This window comes from Cupressus sempervirens, chromosome 10 (genome assembly GCF_028749045.1).
Source record: "Cupressus sempervirens isolate cs-2001-9-10 chromosome 10, ASM2874904v1, whole genome shotgun sequence".
In the NCBI taxonomy this organism is placed as follows: domain Eukaryota; kingdom Viridiplantae; phylum Streptophyta; class Pinopsida; order Cupressales; family Cupressaceae; genus Cupressus; species Cupressus sempervirens.
The window spans coordinates 660,005,361-660,021,692 of NC_143127.1; the positions used below are offsets into that span (position 1 = coordinate 660,005,361).

The following is a 16,332-nucleotide window of genomic DNA, read 5'->3' on the forward strand; positions in this document are numbered from 1 at the left end:
TGGTGTTAGTGGGAAATTAGTGAGAGCTTAACTGTGGTTGGGTATTAGCAAGTAGATAGGATTAAGTTAGTGGGGTACTTTAGTATTAGTGATAAACCATTTATTAATAGGTTTCATTTACTAATTTAATAAATAAATAAATAATAAATAAAAGAAGTGGTAATAATTAATTATAGTAGATTTATATTATAGATATGACTAATTCAATTAGAGTAAACTCTTTTTCCTTGTGTTAATAGGATGCATAATGAAATCGTAAGGATAAAAGAAACTAGTTGTTTACAATAATACATTTGAACAAGATTAATATAATCATATAATTAAGGTGTAATAGAATAGTACTTCACATAAATTGGCTTAGCTATTAACGAACACTAACAAAATGTATAAAAAAATAAATACCCAGTGTTATAGTGGAATATAAATTATTATGGGTGGAAGGACATCCCAAATGTGTGCACATAGATGTACTCTTGAACTAGTATACAATGGAAGTGGAGATAAGTGTGGATTAGTACTCGATCGTCATGGCATTTATTTAGGGTAGACATTTGACACTAAGTGAAATCTAAGCAATCCTTATATCGCATAATTAAACAGATGTGGACACTACTAGAATTTTAATATCAGCATGCCTCAAGTATGAAGGCGAGGTTGATATAGGTGTCATTATTTTAGCCTCATCATTATACATGGTTGTCCATAAACTTGACCTAGGATTAAGTTTGCTCAGTATCATCCACCTTTTTGGAGCATAATGGTAATTGCAATAATCAATAATAAGATAAAATAAAATGTAGTATGTATGTACAAGTATTTTGGGGAAGAAATTCACTAAAGAATCACTTATATCATGTTAATGTCACGAACATTTATACAAGGATCATGAAACTATTAGACAACTTGTGTTGACAATGTAACGATGTTGTGGAAGCATGAGATATTGTTTAACCTGAATCATTTGAACATGGCACTGGCTAGGATTGTATTTTCCTATCAACGAACATAAGGATCATAATCTATCAAATGATTAAAAACATGCAAGAACAAGTAGACATAACTTTTAAGCAAGTATCTTGAGTAGATGCATTAAGGTAACACATAGCTATTAAAAAAAAAAAAAAAAATTGTTGTGTTTTTACAGTAAATTTTGGGCATGACATCAATGCAACTAAAATGTCTCTATGGAAAAAAAGGAGGCAGGAGAGGAGGGGGGGGGGGGGGGGGTTGGGGGTTGTGGGTGTGTAAATCAAACCACAATGAAAATTGCATCATAAGCTTCATAGTAGTTCTATATTAACTAAAATCAATAAATACTAAATTAACCTTGAAGACAACATTATCTTAACTTTGTTTTCCCCATAATTCTCACTGCAAACTTGAAAATAACATACCAAACTCAAACAATTTTTAGAAAAAAAATTCCACTAATTTCTATGTAAATTTGAACATGATAGAAGAACAACTTCCTTTCTCCAAACAATCATGCAAAAAAAAGAAATTTTGATAATAAAATTAGTGGTCGACCAATACACCTAGTATGTTAAGTAGTAGATGACTAGGTTATAGTGATAATATTACCTTGTTTCCCTCTCCCTCTAATACCTAGATTAAGAAACCTATCCTTGACCCTACTCCCAACTCCAAGTTTATGCAGGTATCTTTCATGGAGGCTACTAAGGACATAGTTGGTCCAACATCAGGTGAGCTACTATGAAAGGTGAAAGAAAAGCTAGAGAAGCTAGAAGTGACATTATAGGAGTTGACAAGGGAGGTTGGTAGCTTCAACACAAAGATTGAGGACTCCAACTAGTTTACAATCAAAGTCATGCATGCTTGTTCTGTGACGTTGTGCTTATTGCATGAGAAGATCTCTAGGTCAAATTCGAAGACTGATGAAGACTACAAGGATGTGTTCCAATTCCTTAAAGAAGAATGGACTTTCACATTGCTTTCTAAGTGGTTGGGAAGCAATTAAGTTTGTTAGTCTTATGGTGTTTTAGTGCTCTTTGGTTAACAACCATGATGGCTTTAGACCTTTTATTACCTCCCAGTGTAGCGTACATACTATGACTTTATTATTATGCTAGAAGACTCTACTTTTAATAATTAACTATGACCTATTTGGTTTTTGTTTTATATACAGGAAAACTATGGGTTGTTGTTTTTCTTGATAATGTGCTAGTGCTATTAATGTGCTATTAATACACTAGAGTTTGTTTCAGGCTTACACCCCTTTATTGATTTTAATGATCACAAAATTATATAAATAAATATTAAATATTGTGTTTAAAAACACATTCATTATTATATTCACATGAAGTTTATCATGATTACAATATACATCAGGCTATGTGTAGGATCATGGTGTAACAAAAAGTGGTGATGTGAAAAAAAAAATAGAATTTGAAAATGTCTAAAAGTGCTTCAAAATCCACTCTGACTATTTTCAACCCATCCTAATACCAAACCTGGAAAGTAGGCCCCCAACCCTTATCGAGTGTCTGATTTGATATCGAATACTCAATATTATCAGGTATCGGATAGATGCCAAAATTTTGGAGGGAATTAAGGGGAATGTACAATGAGCAATATTATTTAGGAGAATGTATGATGAGTAATATTATTTAGGGTTATTGTTATGTATTATATATTATTATGACATATTATTATTATTAATATATGTGATTATTATATTATATTATTATTAAATATAATAATATATGTTATTATTATTATTATTATCTATAAATATAATAATAATATATATATTATAATTATATTATAATATAATTATATTAATAAATATGTTATTATTATTATAATATATATTAGTATTATATTATTATTTTTTACTATATTATTATTAAATATAATAACGTAATATCTTATATATGTTCTTCTTATTATTATTATTATTATGACCTATGATCCATTTGGTTGGTTCTAAAATGCATCAAGAGGGGTCATAGGTTAACCTATGACCCCTCTTGATGCATTTCATGACAACCTATGTCCCTAGGGGCCCTAGGACCCCTAGGGACGCACGTGGTTGGTTCTAATGTGTCAAGAGGGGTCATGGGTTAACCTAATACCCCTCTCGATGCATTTCACGATAACGTATGTCCCTAGGGGCCCTGGGACCATTAGAGACACATTTGGTTGGTTCCAATGCGTCGAGAGGGGTTATAGGTTAACCCATGACCCCTCTTGATACATTTCATGACAATGTATGTCACTAGGGGCCTTAGCACCCCTAGGGATGCATTTGGTTGGTTTCAATCGTGGAGAGGGGTCATAGGTTAACCTATGATCCCTCTCAACACATTTCATGACAACGTATGTCCCTAGGGGCCCTAGGATGCCTAAGGACACATGTGGTTAGTTCTAATGCATCGAGAGGGGTCATAGGCTTGAGGCATTTCATGAAAACATATGTCCCTAGGGGCCCTAGGACCCCTAGGGACACATCTGATTGGTTCCAATGCATCGAGAGGGGTCATAGGTTAACCTATGACCCCTCTTGATGCATTTCATGACAACATATGTCCCTAGGGATCCTAGGACCCCTAGGGACACATGCGGTTGGTTCTAATGCATCACGAGGGGTCATAGGTTAACCTATGACCAGTCTCGACCCATTTCATGACAATGTATGTCCCCAGGGGCCCTAAGACCCCTGGGGATGCATGTGGTTAGTTCTAATGCATTGAGAGGGGTCATAGATTAACCTATGACCCCTCTCAACACATTTCATGACAACGTATGATCATAGGGCCCCTAGGAGCCTTAGGGATGCATTTGCTTGGTTCTAATGCGTCGAGAGGGGTCATAGGTTAACCCATGACCCCTCTTCATGCATTTTGTGACAATGTATGTCCCTAAGGGCTCTAAGATGCCTAAGGATGCATGTGGTTGGTTCTAATGTTACCTATGATCCCTCTTGATGCATTTCACTACAACGTATGTCCCTAGGGGCCCTAGGACTCCTAGGGACACATTTGGTTGGTTCTAATGTGTTGAGAGGTGTCATAGGTTAACTTATGACCCCTCTCAACACATTTCATGAAAACCTATGTCCCTAGGGGTCCTAGGGCCCCTAGGGCCCCTAGGGATGCATTTGTTTGGTTCCAATGCATCAAGAGGGGTCATAGGTTAACCTATGATCCCTCTCGATGCATTTCATGACAATGTATGTCCCTATGGTCCCTAGGTTCCTAGGCACACATTTGGTTGGTTCTAATGCGTACCTATGACCCCTCTCGATGCATTTCACAACAACATTTGTCCCTTTGGGCCCTAGGATCCCTAGGGACGCATTTGGTTCATTCCAATGCATCGAGAGGGGTCATAGGTTAACCTATGACCCCTCTCAATGCATTTCATGACAATGTATGTCCCTAGGGGCCCTAAGACACCTAGGGACGCATGTGATTGGTTATATTTCATGACAACATATGTCCCTAGGGCCCTAGGACCCCTAGGGATGCATTTGGTTGGTTCCAATGCATTAGGAGGGGTCATAGGTTGACCTATGAACCCTCTCGAAGTAATTCATGACAACCTATGTCCCTAGGGGCCCTAGGGATGCATCAGGTTGGTTCCAATGCATTGAGAGGGATCATAGGTTAACCTATGACTTGTCTAGATGCTTTTTCATGACAATGTATATCCCTAGGACCCCTAGGCATGCATTTGGTTGGTTCTGATGTGTCCAAAGGGGTCATAGGTTAACCTATGCCCCTAGGGGTCCTAGGGCCCCTAGGGACATATTTGGTTGGTTCCAATGTGTTGAGAGGGGTCATAGGTTAAGCTATGACCCCTCTCAACACATTTCATGACAACGTATGTCCCTAGGGGCCTTAGGACCCCTAGGGATGCATTTGGTTGGTTCTAATGTGTCAAGAGGGTCATAGGTTAACCTATGACCCCTCTCGATGAATTTCATGACAACGTATGTCCCTATGAGCCCTAGGACCCCTAGGGACACATGTGGTTGGTTCTAATGTGTTGAGAGAAGTCATAAGTTAACCTATGACCCCTCTCAATGCATTTCATGACAATGTATGTCCCTAGGGGGCCTAGGACCCCTAGGGATGCATTTTGTTGGTTCTAATGTATTGAGACACATTTCATGACAACCTATGTCCCTAGGGGTCATAGGGCCCCTAGGGATGCATTTGGTTATTTCCAATGCATCGAGAGGGGTCATAGGTCTTGACACATTTCATGACAACATATGTCCCTAGTGGCCCTAGGACCCCTAGGGACCCATTGGGAATGTGTCAAAATGGGTCACTAGGGGCCCTAGGGACATATGTTGTCATGAAATGCATTGAAAGGGGTCATAGGTTAACCTATGACCCTTTTCGATGCATTTCATGACAATATTATATTTAATAATATAATACTGTATATTTTAATATAATAATAATATATTATTAGATTATATAACAATAATAATCATATATGTTAGTAGATTATAGATTTAATAATTATTATAACCATATATATTATTATATATAATAATAGTCATATAATATTACTATATATATATATTTAATAATAATAATATCTATCACATATATTACTATACTATATTTAGTTATAATAATAATTATTATATTTATAACTATATTATATTTAATAATAATAATTATACATATTACTATATATAACAAGAACTCTATGTGAGCTAGAGTCCCTGCCTATTGGGATAAGGAGAAACAAATACATTATTCACACATAGAGAGAAGAAAAAGTCAATAGAGTAAAAGTTATGTAAGAATGGTAAGGGTTTGGTCAAGAAGAGTCCTTTGGTTGAGTGATTGCTCATAAAAAATAGCTAGTACTTGTGCTTCTCAATTAAATTCTAATTGAGTCCTACTGCTAATCATAAACCCAAGATCTTATCTTTGATCAATTGGTAAAAAAAGAGAAAAAATTAAATAGTCACAATTTTTAATGGAAGAAAAAAAAATTCACCATAGAATGTTTTCTTTTAATTTGAATTATTAATTTAAGATGATTTGAACATTCTTAATGAAAATGAATCACATTTACTTTGAATACAAAAGTATGATATTTGAATGCAGCATGTATTAAATCTAATTCTAGATATAGCATTAACCAACAAATCTATTAATTTATTTCCTTTTTTTATAATATATAAATGATATGTAAGTGAGCTAAGGATTCTAATTATTTTTACTATTATATCTATGTAAAAACTAAAGGTAAGTACTAATCCACTATGTGGCACTTGCTTCTTTTGTTTGTTATGTTGTCTATCTTGAACATAATTTTTTCGTTCATTCTTTTGATTTTCTCTTATATTTCTTTCTTTTAGTACATTTTAATTTCTTTTTTTTTTCCTTAAAAAAAATAGTTTTTGTGAAAATTTCATTCTTTATTTCTTTGTAGAGCTATAGCCCCTTCTTATTGTTTAACTCAAAAAACACTTAGATAATGTATTTCACCATGGATTGTAATAGAAATATTGTGTCAACATTTTTGCTCTGGTCAAAATTATGCCCTTTGTTATGGTCATCCATGTTGTGTTATTCCTCATACATGTAATCAACACTATTTGGGGGGATATTTTGAATTGTTAATAGTATAAATTATTTTAGTTAAAAGTAAGGACTATATTTTTCATTTAATTTAAATAAATTCATAATGTCCTCTCTCCTACAATAAATAGAGTTATGGAGCTAAAACTCTAAAGTTAATGGAACAATATGTGTACCTCTTCAATTTAAGACAAGGACTTAGGGACATCAAGATCAAATTTTGGAAATTAATTTTTCAAAATCTTAGAATTTTAAATTATTATTTTTATTGTAAAAATTAATAGAAATGGATTAGAATAAATTTAATTTTATATAATGATAATGAAATTTGTTTAAAAAAAAGTAATGACATGTTATATTAGTATACATTAACCAAATATAATTTTAAATACATAATTATTCGCTTATTTTAAATGATCTTTTTTAGATTTCTATTTTATTTAGTATTGACATGGAACGATATTTGATTTTATAGATTGAAATCTTATATTTACGTAGGCTGCTATAGCTTGTCTCTATAAGTAAGATTTTCTTACTATTATTTATAGATTTCTTATCATCTATACATATGTTGTCTATCATTTATCCTCCCCGTGATAATTAGTTTTATATCTTTCATCCAATTAGTGGGGAATTAAAGGTGAAATACTAAATTTCCACCTATAGAAACAACAAAAATTGTAATTTTTGGTCTATCACAATAGCAAGTTCTAAAAATTTGTTTGCATTAGCTTTAGTAGAAATTTAAGTTAATTTTAAATTTATATAGTTAAATTATGCGTTTAAGTTATGAAATTTATTTTTAATTATATCAATAATCTATTATTAAGAAAATGTGAATAGTTATTAAACTAACTGATTTTAGATTTGTATGTTTTAATTTTTTAAGCTCATAATTTGATTGAATTTTTATTCATGTAAATTAGCCTTAATTAGAAATTCAAAAAAAAAAAAAAATGTTTACATTAGCTTTAGCTTTAAGTAGAAATTTAAATTAATTTAATTATATTTTATGTGTTTAAGTTTTGATATTTAATTTTAATTTTTTACATAATTTTAAACCATAATTACACACACACACACACACACACACACACACACACACACACACACACACACACACACACACACACACACACACACACACACACACACACACACACACACACACACACACACACACACACACACACACACACACACACACACAAATCTTACTAGTTTTTCTATTAGGTCCCTATACTTTAATTATAAAAACTTATGTCCCTTGTTATTGTTCTGCTTCCCACTGTCAGCTCAAGTTCAATATTATTCATGCTCTCTTTAATGAGACAACATATTCACAACCTATTTTAGTGAGAGAAGCGTAATGGAAAAGGAAGTTTCAAGTTACTTCTAGATAGATAAAATCCTGTATGAGTTGCCTGGCTCAATCTTTGATAAAATTAATGTCACCATGTTTTATGCCAACAATTTTAATGTATTAGCCAAGAAGTTGAACTATAGCCATATGAAGCATAGGATACGAAAACTTTGCCAGATTTTATTGCTATTTTTGAATTGCTAAAATAACATAAACCCCTAGCGAAATTTTGGTTAACCAATCAAAAAAATGAAATTATAAACTGAAAAATAATTTAAAAATAAACTCAATTTCGAACTTTAGAAATATGTTAGTTTGGTCACAAAAATTAATTTTGTCGGGAAACTGGGAACATTAGTTCCCTACCTATAAATAGGTAGGGACTAATAATAATTATAATCATATATTATAATAATAGTTAATAATAATAATCATAATCATATGTAATAATAATATTAATGTCCACACTTCTCCCAAATAAATTTCCCTCTAAAACCCTCTAAAGTTTCCCTCTCAAATTTCCCTCTAAAATTATAGTTGGAAAATTTCTTTCCTCTCAAATTTCCCTCCCTCCAAAATTGCAATTGAAAAATATTTCCTCTCAAATTTCCCTCCAAAATTGTAATTGAAAAACTCACAGTGATTGGATACCCAATTTCATATCGAGTATCCAATTACAAATCGGATACCTAATTTTATTTCGAGTATCCGATTAGGCTCGATATTTAGCAAGCCTATTTGGTCAACTCAAAAAATGTGTTTGAAAAGGGATTCACTGACACTTAGACTTCAGGTAGCCATTTGACAATGTTACTTTCATCAAAATTGAATCAAATGAAAAGTGTTTTTTTATAACACTCTCGAGATTTCATTGATATAATTGCTGTCAAATTCTAAGTTCAATAAGTATTTATTAGTTAATTTTCAATGAAGATGATTTTAAAGTGTTGATTGACATACTGATTGAAAAATAGCCAGAACTTTCAAACGGTATAACATTTTTTAAATCAAAAAGTTGCATCACATTCTGTGCTTCGCCTAGTATAAGGAAAAAAATAAAATTAATTTGGTAAAGTTTTCAATTAGTTAAGGTGGTTAGACATAGGAGTTTTTTTCTAAAAATGTTTTAGTAGAAAATTCATATTTAATTATTTATTTGAAATAAAAATACCCAAAAATATGCATCACATCCAAGCATGAGTCTACTTTTTATATCTATAATTATATTAAAAAATATTATCATTTGATTTTGATTAAGGTGGTCAAACATACACCTGCTTTTTATTTTTGCCCTAAAAATTTTGTGGTACTGCATTAAAATGCAAACTTTTGACCAATCAAATATTTTTTTCTCCAAATAAGGCCTAGTAGTTTAGAAACTAGATTCAATTTCCTACAGATTATTTTCTTACAAATTTATTATATAAAGTTTAGAGCCACTTTAAAATTATGTGTCAAGTTGACATAACCCTTATTTGCTAGTTTTTCACTACCACTTAAGGCCATAGTTTGGTTGACCATAATCCTACACATACCCATCACACTCCACATATAATCTTATTTACTCATTAAATAACTACATTAGTCATTATACTATACACATCATTTTGTCTATATTGCTAATACATATTTTAAACCACTTTACTAATAATTTATTTCACTTTATTTATATACAAGTATATAATTGAAAATTAGTTTTTTTCATAATCTTATGTAACAAATACATATACAGTCATACCTACTATTTATACCCTATTTAATTGTAAAAATATATATAATTAGTGGATAATTTATTATACTTATAAAAACATATCATTTACTAATTATTATAAATATAATTTTATAATCACTAATACACTGAATCTTTCTCATGTGAATGATTTAGTGTATTATCATATCAAATCAATGGGAGATTATAATAATTGCAACAAAAGCATTTATCACATGACATAATGTGCAACAAATATGTGAATATAGATAAATATGTTTTTAGCATTTATCTATTGAGTAATTATAATGAAGAAAATTTACAAAACAACAGAGTATGTGATATAATTCATTTGGCAGACATTTATAAATGTAAGTGAAAGATATGTTTAGAAATTAATGTAGGTGTCATTATCATAATGATACAAGTATAACTATTACAGTGGAAATTAAGATAGATGTACTTCAGTGTATATAGATCTACATATCTAACATTTGCAATATTGTTCGTACTTCGTGTTTTAACTCATTCAATTATATTGTAACTTTATTAATGTAATAAATTGAAACCTTCTTGGTCTTTATCATGTTTACCTTCTTAGGAGCCACTTCCTAGTCTAGGGATGGTTGAAATTTGGATATATCTTCAGTACACATGTATTGCCATGTGTCTTTCACTTAGCCACATAATAACTTGCCACATGTGCCTTCCACATTGTCATATATTTTTGTCAAGATGTTTGGAGCATTGATAAAATAATTTCCAAGGATTTACCTCATATCAACATATTTGATGAATGCTTCCAAATTAGCTTGAACTAGCATCTACCAGTTTGGAGGGAAATTGAGCCTTCCCTCACCTGCATCTTTGAATTCAATTTTCCAAAGTATAATTTATGATTAAGAAGTAGTAATAGAAACTTCCAAGACACTATCTAGTGGTTGGGAGAAAATATCATTTGCATTACTAGGAGGAGAAGACATAGTCACTCTTGTAGTTGCACTCTCTTTTGCAAACCTAGAGAAGAAAAGGAAGCAATAGGGAACTGAAATAGGTGGAGATGAAAGAGAAGTGGTAAGAAACTAATTTAATACCACCATTTTTGATATGTGAAAAATAATCTATGCAGAAACAACTAATGTGAATTCTATTCATCTGGACATTAGTGAGGGGCATGCACATAGTGTAGAAAAAGTTCTACAAATGGTTAAGAAAGATGGATCTTTAAATGGTATCAATTTTTGTGATGTGGGCTGTGGAACTGATAGCTTGTCTATTCCTTTGGAAACTAAAGGGGTCATTGTATATGCAAGTGACATTTCATCTTCTATAGTAGTAGAGGTAGAAATGATGGCTAATGGAATACTAAAACCCTCTTTTTTGGAAACCACATTAGTGGAACTAATATTTGAGACTAAGGACTTGGAATCCTTGAGTGGGAAGTATCATATTGTGGCATGGTTGGATGTTTTGATACATTACCCACAAGAAAAGGAAGGAGGAATGATTTCTCATCTTGCCTCTCTTGCAGAGAATAGGGTAATTTTGAGTTTTATACTAGATATAAGGCCTAATTTAGGTATGCCACTCACCACCATGCATACTTATGATTCCCAATGTTCATAAGTATAAATCAGTCCCATTCATATTTTTTTAATATTTTTTCCTCAAAACCTAAGCCATATGCTATGAGCTTTCCTTATTTTTCTGCACACTGTGTTTAGCTTGAGATTCAAAACCCTTGGGATGATATTCTGATGGCTATTTGATTTCCTGATCTTTTGGATTTTTCTTTGAAGTAAAACCAGAGACTCGGGCAATGTACCTAAACATATATCAAATATAGGTTGTTTATATTTGTTGGCTTCATTTTGAGCTTGTCCATCACATATGTTGCTGCCTCTCTCCTTGAATCATATTGATCAATCTTTTTTATTAAGTTGGATCTCCTTGGCAGCCTTTGAAGACTCGCCCACTTCAAAAGTCTGATATCCTTGAACATTTGGCAATGCATCTCCACCATGATTCAGGTGTTTTGAACTCATGTAGGCACCATTTGAGTGATGAAAATCAGTCCATTTTTATCTAAATTTCTCTATGGAATCTGATCATAAAGCCCTAGATTATTCATATTCTCAAGTCTCTAAAAGAAGAAATTGGGATTAACAAAAAAATGTACTTTACCAATTGAACAAAAGATTTTCCCTTGGAGATCTTGTCAAAATTGTCAGATCATATTAGGCTAAGAAAGTTGTCCTTATTCCTTTCAGCAAGAGTACACTTTTGAAACTCTACAAACCTCCTTCTCAAAATAGCTAGATTATGTGGATGCTCCTACAAACCATTGATTGGTTTATGGTTCTTGTGATGTTAGGTTAGTAGGTTCAATTTTGAATATAGCTTTTCCCAACGAGTGCATGGTGAGGTTATTTTTTCGCTTCTCGCACCATTTGGTATTATGTTGGGATTTTTTTCTATTCCTCCACAAGGGCACAAATTTTCATTAATTTTTCTGAATGTACCAAGCCTTGTCTACCCAGAATTTGCCTTCAACTACCTACTATGGTGTATTCTAAAATGAGTCCAATCCATTAAAATCCTATTCCTACCTTCGAGTTTTGTCTTGTTGCTCCAGAATAAACCTTGCCATCATCTCTAAAAATCTAAAATAATTATTTTAAGAAAAATGAAATTGATAAATGATTTCCTTGAATAGGCTCTTACCAATACAAATTTGACACCATGATTGCACAATTCTTAGATCCCCTAAAAAATGTGGAAGAATCTATGGGCCAATCTCCACTCTTCATCACTTCAACTTTAATGGAAGATGGTGGTCTTCTTGATACTACAAACCCCTCTTTTCTCATCAGAGAAGCCATCCATGTTATTATAAGATACTATTGCCTATCCCCATATATGTAGATAAGATTTCTCTAAGATTTTCTCATAATGAGAGCCTGAGAGAAATTAAAATTTAAAATTTGATATTCCTTTCTTTAATGTTGTGTTTTGATTCAAGTGCCTTCCATGATTGTAGAAAGATATGATCACAAAATCAAATATGCCTTTTATGATTGCAGAATGATATACTTGGAAAATCAAATATACAACCTCAAATTTTTTTTCCCGGTATTTTATCTGCTGGTGTGAGACAAATTCCAACTAGTGCAAGATAAATTTTGGTTGGAATTAACTCCAAAATGAAAGCCTATCAGCTAATTAACTACTTCATGGTTTTCTCTTAGTCCTACAAGTCTTTGACAATTTTGGTAGGATTGTTTGTTTGTTTGTCTCACACCATTTAGGATTTTCTTTGTTTTGATTGATGACATTTTCTAATGGGTTCAAGTTTCTTGTAATGTTTCTAATACATTTAATTGCTTAGGTGAATCTAATTTTAAAGAAAAATTTAAGTTGAAATGATTGTAAATTGTAGTAACATCATTAAATCATAATGTGGAACTCTTTGAAAATTGTTTAAAATTGATTGTAGCAAAAATATAATAAATATTTTGCAAAATAATAGTCAGAAAAGTGTAATTTTAAATCATTTGCACTTAAATGTTCAAATAATGAATATTTTATTTAGCAAGTAAAAAAAAGATGCATTACATTAAATACCTCCCAAATAATTAATTTTATACCATATTTTAGCTACGTAACATTGCAACAATAATTGGATGTGTGTATTAATGGTTTTGTAAAAACAAGAATATCTAAAAGTAGAATTAAAACTTCATATATAATAATTTTTGGTCAAGAATTGTCAGATGTCAAATGATGTTTGAAACCACATGATAGAAGTGCTCCAGTAGATGGTGCTCATGGTGCTTTGCTAGCAAATACCATTAGTTGTTGTTGACAAAAGGTTGAGGTGCATGAATGAGAAGAGACACTAACATGGTAAAAAATGCATGTGAATAGATTCATGGGAGAAGTCACAAATCAACATGAGACAAATCCTATAAGGTTCGACAATCACAAGTCTCTTTAGAGATAAGCTAGGGTGCTTTATTTAGTTGGTAGATAGCTATGCATAACATAGTAATAATTTAGCAAATAAGTAATATAATGTGATCTATAAAATAGACTTTTGCATGTTTAATCTTCTATATTTTACTTTTTAATGAAAATAATAATTGTTAAAAAAAGTTACATTATTAGATTGAATATCTCCATCTATAAGGATTGATCTTTTGTAATTATCTCCTATATTTTTCATTTCTAAGAATACGATTTGCATATTTTCAAAGAAAACTCTTGCCTCTTCTTGTATTTTTCTTCTCTATGATAGGTTTTTACATCCAAGTATTCTTTAGGCTTTGTGGATTTGTATTGCTCAAATCATTCATGGTATAAGAGCCAGATATGTTGTAGCTTGTTTGGTATTTGGGAAAAAAGGAGAACGAGGATTTGATATAATTATTCTTGTATTTTTGGGGTATTTTTTGTGGAAATAGGGGTTTCTCTAATTTTTGCAACACTTTGAGGCCAAACAAACCTCACAATTGGATTCAAAAGGCATCAAAACCCCCATTTTCATATAAAGTGTTTGATTTTGGATAACATTGATCTAGGAAGAAAATTTGTTTTGCCTAGCAGGGTTGTACATCCTCCTACACATAGATTGAGGTGTTTTTTTTTTTTTAAAATAAAACTTAAAAATCAGCCCGTAAAGCCATTTTTGGGCCCACAGTATCATTTTCCAGCACCATAGGGAATTTTTTGGCATGATAGGGTGCCTTCTGACACCATTGCCAACTTTCGGCCCTTGGCGAAACTTTTTCGACCCACAAAAGGATTCTCAAGCTCTTTATTTTACCTCACTTTCGTCGACCTCCATCCTATGGCCACCACTCCACCTGAGCACTGCCAGACTACCACCCTCCTCCCACCCAACCACCACCACCGCTCCACTTACGGTGATAATTTTTTTTAATTTTTTAAATATATATTTTTTAATGCACTTCTGGGGCCCCTATTGTTTTTTTGTAATATCTTGAGCATACGAGGGTCTTTTTTCGATCTGAAAGAAGTGTCAAAAATATGGTTTCAAGATGGAGATGATGGATAGGCATTTTTGGGATTTTTTTCTAGTTTGGTAGCTATTTTTGTGCTTGAAGTTCATTGATGAATTCTATCTCCTGAGGGGCATAACTTCTTTGTTATAGGTATGTTTTTCAATTTGAAAAAGAAGTCAAAAATCTCTTCTCGATAACTATCTAGATTTTATTTTATTTCACTAGTATTTTTTACTAGGTATTTGTCATTCATTTACAAAGTTTTTTTTTCTCTTATCTCATTTACGTATTATTTCAAGTAGTTGGGGTTCATTTTTTTGCATTGTTGGGGGTGTTTTATTGTATCATTTCTATTATTTACTTATGTAAACTAGAACAACATTGAAAAAAAATCAACACCTTCTAAAACAATGGTCGAGAGCTCTTCTTGTCTAGAACTTTTGACCCCTCATAACTATCACACTTGGAAGACCTTGATGAGAAAACTTCTTCGGTCAAAAGGGTTGTGGTTTTATTTAGATGCAGTACAACTAGTTTTAGAGAGGCCTTTTGAGGTCATGTAACACTAGAAAAAGATGGACAAGGCAAGAGGATTTATTGCTTATAGGTATCTGATAGTCTACAATTTCATCTTGATGGGTGCAATACCTGTCTAGCTATCTGGACCAAGCTTGAAGGCTTGTTTGGTATAGTGAATGAGTTTAGGGCACTTCAAATTGGGGTAGAGCTTACCTCTCTTGTACCAGATTATTTACCTTCCATTGAGGACTTCTTGATGAATTTCAATAAAAATAGATCTTTATTGTAGGGTTGTGGGAAGACCAAGACTGAGATTGATTGCATTTATCTTATTCTTTCTAAGCTTTGTGAAAACTTTTAGATTTTTTCTTCGACCTTCCATTCCAACAAAGATTCTTTGTGTAATAAATTTACCATGCCATCCTTTGAGGTTTTTTGTGATCATTGGACTCGAGAGCAAGCTAAGCTCTCTCAGTTGGATTCTCACACAAGCTCACAAACTTATGCACTAGTAGCTCGACCATCTTCAGGGATGAAGGAGAAGACACAAAAATCTAATTTTAAAGAGTCTCATATTGATTCTATCACTCATAGTTAATTAGGGACACCTCCTCCTAAGGGGGGTAAACCAAAGCTAGAAAGACTAAAGTGTACTTATTGTAATAAGCTTAATCATGATGAGTTACATTGCTATGAGAAGAATTTAGATGGCCATGTTAAACAGGTTTTAGATTTGACAACTCTCCTTTATAAGAGCAACATTGATATTCGTTCTAATTCTCACATACTTTCTTCATCATCATCATTTTAGTCAGATGGTAAAGATATATGAAAGTGTCATGTACTATGTGAAACTACTATTCCTCATTCTTATAGATGGTTGCTAGATTTAGGTGCTTCACACTATATGACATCTTCTTAGGATTTGTTCTCTTCTTTTGAGGCTTCTCCTACTCCACATATTTTGATGGGGAACAACACTATTATGATTGTATGTGGGAAAGGTTTTATTGACATTGATGATGGTACATTTCATAATGTACTTTATGTTCCATCTTTCTGCTCTAACCTTCTCTCTATTTATCAGATTACACATAGTGGGATAGGGAATACAATTGAGTTTGCACAAGATTTAGTGCACATCAA

At 32.3% G+C, this 16,332-nt stretch overlaps 1 pseudogene; it reads left to right on the forward strand.

The window, feature by feature from the left end:
• Positions 1–1,666: 1,666 nt before the first annotated feature.
• On the forward strand, positions 1,667–11,269 carry LOC149535560 (magnesium protoporphyrin IX methyltransferase, chloroplastic pseudogene; annotated as a pseudogene).
• Positions 11,270–16,332: the final 5,063 nt, after the last annotated feature.